The following is a 13311-nucleotide window of genomic DNA, read 5'->3' as shown; positions in this document are numbered from 1 at the left end:
GCCTAGGGAACAAAACAGTCTGTAAATAAAGCCACGTGCGTCTGGAAATCTCATACGAAATAATGCCAGGACAACTGGCCAGCCATTAGCGGGTGTGAGGGAGTGGGGGTGTGGGAACCACATCAAATTAGATCCCTACCTCACACCATACACAAGAATACACTTTGACTGGATCCATGATCTAAACAAAAAGAAACGAAATGTCTTTTAAGACAAATAAAAAATGAGTGACTTCCTCTCTAACCTGGGTGTAGGAAAAACTGTCTAAGTGTGACTCAAAATCTGAAGGCAATGAAAAAAATGATGTGCTTGCCTATGTAAATAAAGGCAAAAGTAACAGAAAGATATTAAGTAAAAAAAAAACACAGAGATATAACAAGCTGCTGACGTGTGGCACTCACCCTAGCCTGCAGAAGATTGCTGAGTAGGAACAGTTTTTATTTTATTTTTAAATTTTATTTATATACAGTGGTACCTGGAGATACAAACAGACCAACATACAAATTTTTTATTTTTTTTTTTAAGACATGAGCTGAGACTCGGTCTGTATTTTTGTTCAAGATCCGAGCGAAATTCCGAGATATGAGTCGTGATTCGGGAAGTTGCCGCTAGTTGGCGCGTTGGCACACGGGTCCAGAATTGGCAGTTTGATACATGAGTTGACTGACTTATGAGCTCGGTTACAGAACAAATTAAATTCGTATCTCAAGGTACCACTGTATTTGTTTATTTATTTATTTTAGAGAGAGAGAAAGAAAGGGAGACAAAGACATAGACACAGAGAGAGAAACATCAATTTGTTGTTGCACTTATTCATGCTGTGATTGGTTGATTCTTGCGTGTGCCCTGATCGAGGATTGAACCTGCAAACCTTGGCATGTTGGGATGATGCTCTCATCAATTGAGCTACCCCATCCAGACACAGAAACCACTTTTTAAACTGGGGATTTTCTGGGTGCACAGCTTCTCCTTGAACATGGGAAGAACTGGTAATAGTTGGGCTTCAGGCCCACATAGCAAGAAAGGGAAAAGCTACTCAGCTGGCCACTTTGCTCAGTTACCTGCTGAACCCTCAGGTGCACTGAAGTTGGAAAGAGCCAATTAGAACCTTCCAGGCAGGCAAGTCGGTGCACCTTGGGGGCTGGAAGTCAGTGCCGTGGCAGGAACAAACACCGCTCTTCGTCTTGTCTGCCTCTGCTCATCACAGACACCAACAGCACTGGGAAGGTTGTCCTCTCTACAGAAACCCCGTGCGCTCACACTTCCACTGGTGGGGGATCCAGGAAGGGAGGACTACTGCACACCCAGGCCACCGGAGGGGCAAGTGCCCCAGCTGCTAAGTTTACAAAGCCCCAAGAAAGCCCATCACCTGTCTCTGCCTTTTAAGACCAAAAACCCAAACAAGCCACTGTGCCACCATTTGTGTATTGAGAGATGACGAGTCCGTCTTTCCATCTTCCCAACCTTTGCTGCAGCAAACACAGCCCATCCCACACGTAGGGCAGCTTCACGAATCTCTCCCCTGCAAAGTCCCCTAATCCTTCTCCGGGGACACTGGTTATCGAATCAAAGCTGCCCTTGCCTCTCGGCCAAAGGGACCAGGGTTGTCAAGACGACGTTTCAAAGAAATGGCATTCTCCCCTGCTCTTATCTCAGTGGCCCTGCTCTGAGGTCCTGCCAAGGTATGACATTCCAGAAAGGATCTGGCTGTACGTCCTTAAAAAAAAAGGCATTGACTGTTGAAGCAACCTGTAATATTTTGTGAAAAGCAATGGGCCAATTGCCACATCCGATGCTTTTGTTCTGATGTCTCCCTCGCTCTCCGAGAAACCCTTGAAGGGTAGAGATTTAGAGACTCATTTATTTGGAGAGGGTAGTGTTCCGAGGGCTCTCGGAAGGAACGGGGCATGTTTCTAAGGCCCATCTGTGTTGGGGACCATTCCACGCCGGAAAGCGTTGGTCAACAAAGCTTTCTTATCACGCTTCGGTGTTCCCGCCTGGAAGGATTCCTTTTCCCACCTTTTTTTTTTTTTTTTTTTTGTCTTAAAAAAAAAGCCTTAAAAAAGAATCTTTTGTGTGTTTTTCTTTTACGCACATGCTGAGTTTGTTTTCTCTACAGTGAAGCTGGCGTGGGCTTGCTGTGCCGCTGCTCCCCTCTCAGGATCCTTCGCTTATTTAAGCAGGCTACCCTTCCCCCTGCATGTGAAGCCTAACATCCCTCACTCAGACTCTCTTCCTGAGCCTCATTCTGAATTTTCCCAGTTCCAGAGAGACAGAATTTTAGTTACAAGAGAGGCAGATGTCATAAAGAAGGCTGTGGGGGTCTGGACCGGCAGTTTTGGACAGGAAGTTGGGCCAGAGAGAGTTCAAGGGTTGGTCTACTGCACAGCCATGTGGTGTTGGGCAAGTTTTTATCTTCTTGGAGTTTCAGGTTCCATGGATGGATGAGTGGGTGGTGAATGAATGAATGGATGGTGGATGGATAGATAGTGGATAGATGGATGGATGAATAGATGAATGAGGGGGTCATGGATGGATGGATGGATGGATGGGTGATGGAAGGATGGATGGATGGTGGATGGATGGATGGATGGATATAGGATGAATGAGTGGATGGATGGATGGATGGATGAATGGATGGGTGGTAGATGGATGAATGGTGGATAGAGGATGGATGGAGGATAAATGAATGGAGGATGGATGGATGGAGGGATGGTGGATGGAGGATGGAGGGATTGATGGATGGTGGATGAATGGATGGATGGATTATGGATGGATGAATGGATGGATGGTGGATGGATAGATGGTGGATGGATGATGGAGGGATGAATGGATGAGTGGGTGATGGATGGATGGGTGGATGGGTGGATGGATGGATGAAGGATGGATGGATGATAGACAGATGAATGGTGGATGGAGGATAGATGGAGGATGAATGGATGAATGGAGGATGGATGGATGGAGTATAGAAGATGGATAGATGGAGGGATGGGTGATGGATGGATGATGAATGGGTGGATGATAGATGGGTGATGGATGATGGATACATATGTAGATAAAATGGCAGGTAGGTAGACAGAGCTATGTACATAGAATAAAACAGCAGCTTTGTAGAGCAATTATAAAATGGCCCCATCCCTCCTTCTCTATCTACACCTTTTGGATGTGACCTTACAATCTCCCATCAGGAGGAGAAGTCTGTTGACCCACTCCTTGAATCCAGGCTGACCTCGTGGTTTGCCTTGGCCAACAGAATATAGCAGAAGTACCAATGTGCCGATTCCGAGCCCAGCTCTCCAGAGACATCGTGCACCACCATGGCCTCTCCTGTGGACTCCTGCCATCGCCAAAGAGAACCAGCCCAGGCTAGCCTCCTGCAGGACAAGAGACCACGGAGAGGAGAGCCTTCTCCTCTGGGGGACCCAGGTGCTCTCCCTCCACGCCCATGCACCTCCAACAGCAACCACGGGGATGTTCATCCCCAGAGCTGCGCCAGAACCCTTCCACAGCCCCACATTCCTCGGCACCGTGTGCACCCGCTAAACTCATTTCACTTTTTGCGGAGGCCCCGACCTGTGGGTTAAGGAAGCACAGCGATGACCTTGGTTGTACGTCTTTCTCGACAAGTTATCTCCTGACCACAGGGAAGCCATTGGTGGCTGCCACCCGCAGTGCGTGCTGACAGATTCCCACCTGTTTCCTCTGGCTCATCTGCCCCCATGACGTCTCCCAGGAAGACAGGGCTATTGAGTCATTTGTATTGATCTGGGAAAAGTCCAATTCCAGTTTCCTTGGGCCACAGGAGAGAGGGGACAGGGCAACCAGTGACAGCTGCCCCTTCCAATCTGGCCACCAGCCGACAGCACGTTCAATTGCTGTCTCCCTCCCTGTTTATCCATTTTCTCTATCTGAGCTGCCTGTCACCGGTGGGGATATTGTGTCCTCCATCAGGTGTTGATCGGAGAACTCGACTGCACAGCCAAGGCCGGAAATTGAGTTTTTGAGATACTGAGATAATGAACCCACAGGAGACATTCGTGTCACTTAGCACCCCAGAGTAACACCGGGGGTGGGGCGGTGGGGAATGACCCTTCCCGCCAAGGTAATGCATCGCTGTCGTCATGATGCTGGCTTTGGGACGTATTGTCCAGGATGAAGTCTCCAGGCTGGTTCTCTATGAGTCGCGACATGAAGGATGGGGAGGTTGAACGGACTGGGGAAGGATTTGGGGTGAGGGGGGCAGCCTGAGCAGAGGATGGGTGGGGAGAGAGCTTGTGCCCTGACGTGTGGGGTGGGGAGTCAGTCTAGGAAGGTGGCCCAGGGCCAACTTTTTCCCTGAATGGGGTCAGCACCAGGTGCCCAGGACGTAGCTTGGTAGAAATACGAGGTCTGGCTTTCCTCTTCAATTGGATAAGATTAAAATTACCATTCCTGCTACAACCTAAATTCACAAATGGCCCTGTTTAAGGGTTTTGAATGGGATTCCGCAAAGAGTGTCTAAGTCAGCAATCCTCTGCATAAGGTAATTCTGTCCCCAGGAGATACTCGGGGATGTCTGGAGACATTTGTGGTCTCACAACTGGGGAGAGGGGTGATCCCAGCATCTAGAGGGCAGAGGTCAGTGATGCTGCTAACACCCCCCCACACACTGCCCAGGATGGGCCCCACCACAAGTGTAGTGCAAGCGTCAGTCGTGCAGAGGTTGGAAAACCTAGACCTTACAGGATCCACATCGAAGCTGCTTGGTGGTCTGTCAGAGGCACAGCAGACACAGAGGAAGAAACTTAACCACCCGTCCCCAGCCCAGGGAGAGGAAATGTGTCACCGCGGTCCAGAGCGCTCCTGGAGTCCGACAAAGACATAAACGAGAAGTTGTGGTACGTGTATACCATGGCATACTATGCAGCCATGAAAAACGACAAACCACTGCCACTTGTGACGATATGGGTGGGTCCTGAGACCAGTATGCTAGCTGAGATAAGTCAGCAGGAAAAGGACAAGAACCGTGTGATGTCACTCACAGGTGGGATATAAAACAAAAGCTACAAATGAACAAAAAAGACAAACAAAAACTCATAGACGCAAACAACAAAATGGCGGTCACCAGAGGGGGTTGGTGGGCAGGTAGACGGGGTTACGGGGCCAAATATACCTTGATGGAGGGACAGCAGACTTTGAGTGGAGAGCCCACGATACCGTACACAGATGATGTGCTATAGAATCATGCACTTGAAACCTCACATTATTAATCAATGCCAGCCCGAGAAATTTAGTAAGAGGAAACAAATCTATGTCTCTGATGAACTAGATAAGGTTTTTATATTGGGTTTGTTTTTTTACACAAATACCTTAAACTTATAAGCTTCAACATCCTCATCGTGATCATGAAAGTTGTATCTAAACCACCTCCCGTAAAGCAGTAAGCGAGACACCCATGGAGCGTGTAGGTTACGCCTCACAACCGGAAGAAGTTTCTGCTGCCGTAATAACAACAAGAATACTTATTATTCTTCCCATCACTTCAGTCGCGTTGCGACGCTGCAGCAAAAAGATTTGAAGGCTACAGAAAGGTGAAAAAATAATAAAACGGGTGAGATCACGACCTCCCCGGCACGCCGTGCACTGCGGCTCAGGTTACCCCGCATCCGACACCTGCACCGCGCAGGCCCGCCTGTCCTCACAGCCTGCCGCAGGGCGAAGCCCGATCGTATATCCCTCTAAGCCGCTGCAGCTTACGGGAAAGGCAAGCCGGCCCAAGTGTTTGCAGGGTTTTTTTTCTTTCTCTCTCTCCCTTTCTCCCCGTTGGTGATTTATTAACACTCACCAGACACAGAATGCCTCTCTCTGCTAAATGTGCCCCATCGTCTCTCTTCCCTTGAAACAAGAGGCACCTTGATAAATGGATTCGTTCATTCCAGGGCCTCTTCTGAGAGAGTGGCCGATCCCCTTCCCTGCTGACATTCTGTGGTGCGGCTTGCAGTTTCAGGACAGTGACATTCATTCTCCTCTAAAAAAGCAGGTAGTGGAGTCTCCTCTGAGCCCTGGGCAGGGGTGGGTCCCCTTTTTGTCTCTGAGGGAACCCCGTAATCCCTGTCAGGCACTCCTTCATCAGGTCCCTTGACAGAGGGGCACAGCGGCCGTGCCTTTCAAAGACAAATTCTCCCAAATGCCCAGAACCATGGACTTGACCGGCGTGGGAATGGTGCCTTGGGTCAGCACAGAGGGGAATGTTTCCCAGGCCAAGTGATAACTCTGAAACGCAATGTTTGAATGGCACTGTGGTTGTAGTTTCTGACGCAGAGCTTGGCAATGGCCTGGCGGGTGGCCCCGTGGCCAATTCCTACACATCCGTCCCTTCAGTGGGGCTTGGAGCCCAAGTTCACAGGGGGTTCTGATGGGCTCAAGTGAAGGAATCCCCCCTCGAAGGGTATACTAGTTTCCTAATGCTGCTCTAACATGCCACCACAAAATCAGTAGCTTAAAACAAACAAACAAAACATGCTTATTCTGCAGGTTAAAAGTCCACAGCGAAGGGGTGGGCAGGGCTGTGTCCCTTCTGGAGACAGCGGTGGGGAGTGGGGGGATCTGTGTCCGCCCTGTCTCTTGCCCCCTCCCTCTGCAAAGCCAGTGGCTGCACCTTCTTCTCTGTCTGACCTGCCTCCCTCTCTTTAGGGTCCTTGTGATGGCATCGGCCCACCTGGCTGAGCCCAGGTCCCCTCCCACCTCACAGTCCCTGACTGAAACACATCGATCCGCAGGTCCTTCTTCCAGGTGAGGTCACACACGCGTGAGAGCTGGCCATGGAGACATAGGCATCTTGGGGGGGTGGCACTGTTCAGCATCCCACGGATGGCATTCAGGATGTTTGTGGAGGAGTGTTTGGTCATCGCAATGACAGGGAGGGGCACACCACCGGCCTTGAGAGAGCTGGGTCCATCCAGTGTGGCGAGATATTCAGCAAGGCACGAGGGTCCCACACAAGTTGTAACCTGGCTCCCGCAGTGACTTCCGACGGTGACCATCTTGTAAATATCCAAGCCAGGGACTGAGCTCCACCCCCCACCCCACACGTGAAGGAGAGCAGCCACTGAACAAAGCGTGTGTCGTCCAACGGTTTCCAGAGACCACCGGGGAAAAGACGCAGGTACTTGGGCAAAACTTCACTAAAAAGTTCACCTTTTCTGATCCTACCCCCTCTTCCCCTCCCCTCTCACAGCTGTCTAGCTGTCTCCTGTGACCCTGCCTCTGTTTCTGCTTTTGTTCCTCAGTTAATTGTGTGGGGTTTTTTCTTCCTTAAAGAGTCACATGATACACATCTTTGGCTTTGCAGGCTCAGAGGCTAACTCAATATTACAGAGGTCCTTATCCCCCCCATTCAAAATGTAACCATTTACATGCCACATTTTATCATGGTTACATTGTTACTCTCGTTTTAGCTTGCTGGCCGGTCATTCTCAAAGTTGTGTGAACTGTGAACCCAAGGACGTCAATCCACAGTCCGTGGGGGGCTCTGTCTCTCCCCTTCAGCTGAGGGCATGCAGAATAAGACACTCCATCTCCACGGAGGCTAAGTCAGCTTCCCAAGCCATACAGAGAAGTGATCCTCACTCTTTTACTGTCAAGACCCAAACAGTAAGTATTTCTCAGGCTCTCGGGTCAAATGCTCTCTGCTGTGTCGTGAAAGCAGCTGGGACAGGCATGAACCCAGGAGTGTGCCCGTGTTCTGATAAAACTTTATAAACACTACACTGAAATGTTGGAGCCTTTTCACACCAGAAACAATCATTGTTTAAAATACAGATATTTTAAACAATGATTGGTCTTGCATGGCGGTGGCCATACAAGACCAGGGACGGACGGGCAGGTGGGTGGGCTTGGGTGTGGTGCAGGGTGAGATGTCTGAGACAGACCACGGACAAAGCCTTGGAAGCGTTGTGTCTCACACATCAGTGACAGCTTCTTCCATGTTTCCTTCTGGGCTCTTGATGATGGAGTCCGTTCTCAGGGTTACCTCATTGCTCCAAAATGTCACCACGACTTTTTTTTTTTTTTTCATTTTTCTGAAGCTGGAAACAGGGAGAGACAGTCAGACAGACTCCCGCATGCGCCCGACCGGGATCCACCCGGCATGCCCACCAGGGGTGATGCTCTGCCCACCAGGGGGCGATGCTCTGCCCATCCTGGGCGTCGCCATGTTGCGACCAGAGCCACTCTAGCGCCTGGGGCAGAGGCCACAGAGCCATCCCCAGCGCCCGGGCCATCTTTGCTCCAATGGAGCCTTGGCTGCGGGAGGGGAAGAGAGAGACAGAGAGGGAAAGCGCGGCGGAGGGGTGGAGAAGCAAATGGGCGCTTCTCCTGTGTGCCCTGGCTGGGAATCGAACCCGGGTCCTCCGCACGCTAGGCCGACGCTCTACCGCTGAGCCAACCGGCCAGGGCGTCACCACGACTTTTACCGGGCCTCCAAAACTGTTTGGAAATAGGAGGAGGAGGAGGAGGAGGAGGAAAAGGAAGAGGGGAAGAAGAAGGAGAAGAAGAAGAAGAAAGAAGAAAGAGAGAAAGAGAAAAGAAAGAAAGAAAGAAAGAAAGAAAGAAAGAAAGAAAGAAAGAAAGAAAGAAGAAAGAGAGAAAGAAAGAAAGAAGAGCTGCTCAGACTCAGACATCAGAAGGGAAGGAGAGTCGCCTCACATGGGCACTTGCAGCAAGGACTGAAGCAATTGCATCTGCCGCGGGCATCGCCTGTGGTCGGAGGAGGATATTACGCTGTCTTTTCAAAGAGAGAAGCATTTATTGGTCGCAGATGGTGGTATTATTTAGGATGAAACCTTACATTAATCCTGAGAGTGCCAATTATCTCCATTCACGGAAATAAAAGACACCAGTATTCCTCTTCTTTGAGATGGTCTTTTCTCTCAAAAAGAAAAAAAAAAAAAAATTAAATAAATAAATAAATAAATAAATAAATAAAATAAAGAGCTTATTTTTAATATGGTCCACATATTCTCCCCCCCCCCGCCCACACACACACACTAATTACAGATAATTAAAGGGAAAAAAAAGACAAAACCCTCCACGTCCCACGGAGTCCCCCCCATTCTCCCCGCACACGAGTCTAATTGGCCTGCACGCTGGCAGCTGCCGTCTTGTTTGGTTACACCAGGATTTAGGGTAATTACATTAATGAGAAGGCCCGGGATAGGGGCAGAAAATGCTTTCCTGATGGCGGAGTAAACAAACCCAGGAAAACGGGGAGATGAAAGTCTTCCTTCCTTCCTTCCTTCCTTCCTTCCTTCCTTCCTTCCTTCCTTCCTTCCTTCCTTCCTTCCTCCCTCCCTCCCTCCCTCCCTCCCTCCCTCCCTCCCTCCCTTCACCTCTCCCCTCCCCCTCCCCTCCTTTCCCTTCCCTTCCTTTCCTTTCCTTACACAGTTTTTAACTTTCCGTATTGTGAAAACACCACATTTCAACCCAGCCCTCGGCAAAGACAGGAGCATGGAGCCTTCCAGGGGAAGGTTCTGAAACTTCGGGTGGTGAGCACGCCACGCAGTACATGGGTGACGCGCTATAGAATTGTGCCCTTGAAACTTTTTTTTAACTCATTTCTTTGGAAGGGGGGAGAGAGAGAGAGAGAAAAAGAGAGGGAGAGTAAGAAAGAGGGGGGAAAGCAGGAAGCGCTTTCTGAATGTGCATTGAGTAGGCAAGCCCAGGGATTTGAACCGGTGACCTCAGTGTTCCAGATCGACGCTTGATCCACTGCGCCACCACAGGTCAGGCCAAAATTTAATGTTATGAATCAATGCTAGCCCAAGAAATTTAATGAAACATAATGAATCCACATCTTCAAAGAACTAGATAAAGTATTTTGTTGGTTTGGGGGTGTTCTTTTGTTTTTGTTTTGTTTTTACCAATACCTTAAATTTATAAGCTTCGGAATCCTCATCTTGATCAGGAACGTTATATCCAAACCACCTCACGCAAAGCAAGAAGCAAAAATAACTAGCAGGTAGGTACAGAGAGGGGGTGAAAATATCCTTTAAGTGGGAGGTGACATCTTAGCCTCACGAGACCTGCACTGTCAACACGGGAGGGTGACAATGACAACACCAACACCTGACTGACCGCCCATAGGTCCCGACACCGCCTCTCACATGCCAGGCTTACACTTGCAACCACCCTGTGTGTGGAGAAGGCTCCTTGCTATCCCCTGTCTTATACATAAGGAGAGTGAAGCCCCCAAACTGTTAAGTAACCTGCCCAAGGTCACCCAGCGAGGAACACTCAGGTCAGGAGCTGAGCTCAGGGCCCATGGGCTGGATGCTATCTTTATGCTATGCTGCTGTGGGGGTACATGCTTCACGGAAGTTTCCCTTTCTGGCGATGTTTCCCCTGAAGATAACAGGACCGAGACAGAGCTCCCGTGCTTGGTGAAAATATCCGGGTCCTATTCCCACCTAACACTGTGATTCATCGGAGACGCTCAATGCCGGCTGGAGAGTCAAATAGCCTGGAGGGAGGGAGGGGCAAGAGACTATGGAACCCTGCGCCCAGTGGCGGCTGCAGCCGGGGGCGCATGTGGACATGTCCCCTCCTGGCCTACCGGTTCGAGGCGGGCCCCTGTCACTCTGAACGGACACTCCACAACCTGCTTTTGATCAACAAGCTCGCTGAGCTTACAACGGTGCTCCTGTGGGGGTAGGGGCACGCCATCCGCCTCGCCCGACAACCGCTCTCACGCTGAAACAAAGCCAACGGGGACATGGTGAGGCATGCCCCTCGTTCCGCCAGCGGGACCTGCGCACCCCGCTTTGTCCCATGGCAGCCCTCTGCCCTCGTCCGGAATGTACAGGCGAATAAACCTGCTCTGTGGAGCGTCCAGGACCCTGAGCAGAAGAGAGAGGGCCCAGCCACAGGAGGGAAGGCTCAGAGTGGGCAGAAATAACCACGCCAATAGTGAGATAAGTCGCGTCCCAGTAACCGTTTAGCGGGAGGGGTGGTCACAGTGACGAGAAAAGCCAAAGGACAGCTCTGCAGGGCTGGTGAGGTCGGGATGGCTGCACGTGGGGGGGACCAGGGCTCTGGAGCTGGTGTTTGCACAGCTGTTCACACAGGGCGGTGCGCGGTGCTTTACCCTCCCGCATAGAGACCGGGGAGGCCCAGCAACCTGTCTTCAGTGTGTCTGATGATGCTGAACTCTCTACAGAACACAGACACCCTCCTTTACTCACAGCCTCCGCCTAGGTGCACAGCTGCCACCGGGCGTGGAGGAACATTGAAATACCCAGAAAAGATGCACCTTCCTTCGGAAACGCAACGACTGAAAAAGGCCAGTGCAAGGAAAGGGGCTGGTGCATTTGAGAAAGGGATGGGGACCCCCGTCCCAGACCCTTCTCTCCCTCCACCGCGGGACGGAAGCCTAAAGTGGAAGGAGAGAGAATAGCAAATCACATCCCCAAGCACAGGTGTTGGGGCGAGGGAGGGGGAGGGGAGAAACACTCACTCCCTGGGGGAAAGGCAGCGACATGTCCTTGTCCCGGGGACTGGACTTCTAGAAGCTTCTTCCCCCTGGGGAAGAAGTAACTCATAAGAGTGGGTGCCCCCATTTAGGAAGGCATTTTGTTGGGACCCGCTGGTGTTCACACTGTTCCCTCGATTGACCTAATCTCTTCCTGTTCAGCAGACACCCGGGGGACGTTGACAGTCATGGGCACAGGTCATGTCTGAGATGCGCGCCATGGCACAATTTGTAATTGTCTCAGATTGGAGATAGTATCATTGCCCATCTATTGGTGGTGAAGCACCACAGAACAGAGGCTTTGAAGATAGAAAGACGATTGAACAAGAGAAAGGACCCCAGTTAAGACGACATCTCTGGCCAGCTCACCAGGTTCTCAGTACCAACCTTCTTGCCACTTCTCAGCTGCGATACTGACCAACTACTCAGTTGGTCCTGTGCCTCAGTGTCCCCATCTGCATAACGAGCTACACACTCCAAAAAGGTAAACAAATGCCATCGTACTGTGCACACTGTATTCCTTGCTACTTAAGCTCAAGGCATGTTTAACACCCTGTTGCTAAGTGCAGACCCAGACAGTGCCCACCCACTGAACTCCTTCATGGATGACAATGTCCAATGAGCACTCCAAATGGGCGCATGAGACCAAGAAGTCCCGTGGAACTGGTGGCTGCCACGTTGGACAGGGAGCCCCGATCTAGATCACTCTTCTTATTCCTTTTTATTTATTTTTTGTATTTCTCTGAAGAAAGAAGCGAGGAAGCAGACAGACAGACTCCCACATGCGCCCAACCGGGATCCACCTGGCATGCCCACCAGGGGCGATGCTCTGCCCCTCTGGGGCGTTGCTCCGTTGCAACGGGAGCCATTCTAGCACCTGAAGCAGAGGCCATGGAGCCATCCTCAGCACCCAGGCCATCTTTGCTCCAATGGAGCCTTGGCTGCAGGAGGGGAAGAGAGAGATAGAGAGAAAAAAGAAGGGGAAGGGTGGAGAAGCAGATGGGTGCTTCTCCTGTGTGCCCTGGCCGGGAATCGAACCCGGGACTTCCATACACCAGGCTGACACTCTACGGCTGAGCCAACCGGCCAGGGCTTCATATTCTTTTTAAGCTTAACACAGGACTGCTTTGAAGACTAAGAAAACTTAACTCCTGTCGAGTGCTCAGAGCGGGGCTTGGCGCATGGCAGCCACTCAACACCCATATTACCAATTTTATCTATTATTAGGCAGCGGTCGAAAAGGAGAGCTCCATGTACTAGTGCAGACGGATCTCTCTGACATAGTACAGGGTGAAAATGAAGGTGCACTTCAGTGCTATACATATAAAAACAAGCGAACCCCATCTTCTGCCTGCATTGCTGTTCTCGTTCTCCCCCAAATGATCACTGTTTATCTTTGCCCACTTGTCTTTCTCCTGCTAGACTGAGAAACCCCATGCAAGAAAGTTCTCTCTCTCCAAGGCCAAGGTCAGTCAGTATCTGGAACATGGGCACACTCAAGACGCATTTATGGAATGAATGTTGAATGAGCAATGTGCACGCTTAAGTGCCCCGTGAACCACAGGCACCCTGAACTAATAATTCGCAAGTTGCCGTCCCACCAGCATCTCTGGCCTTGGTCTCTCTCAGGGACTCAGCTGGTGGCCAGTGCAGGGAGCCACGAAGCCGGACACCATCCCTCCTGTCCCATCCCCTGGCTGCCTGCGAGGAAGGTCGTGAGAGCTGCCTCCTGCGACTGCACTGCTGGGTGTGTGTTTAGGCAGCTGCCGCCGTTTGTCTCCAGACACACGTGAAGGCGACACTCC

The 13311-nt window shown here is 50.8% G+C and overlaps 1 protein-coding gene across 1 annotated transcript in view; it reads right to left on the bottom strand.

Moving 5' to 3' along the window:
* TMEM132C (transmembrane protein 132C) overlaps nucleotides 1-13311 on the bottom strand; it is a 214069-nt gene that overhangs the window by 129038 nt on the left and 71720 nt on the right. The window lies entirely within an intron of this gene.

This window comes from Saccopteryx leptura, chromosome 2, assembly GCF_036850995.1.
Source record: "Saccopteryx leptura isolate mSacLep1 chromosome 2, mSacLep1_pri_phased_curated, whole genome shotgun sequence".
Lineage (NCBI taxonomy): Eukaryota > Metazoa > Chordata > Mammalia > Chiroptera > Emballonuridae > Saccopteryx > Saccopteryx leptura.
This window is presented reverse-complemented; position numbering and strand designations above follow the sequence as displayed.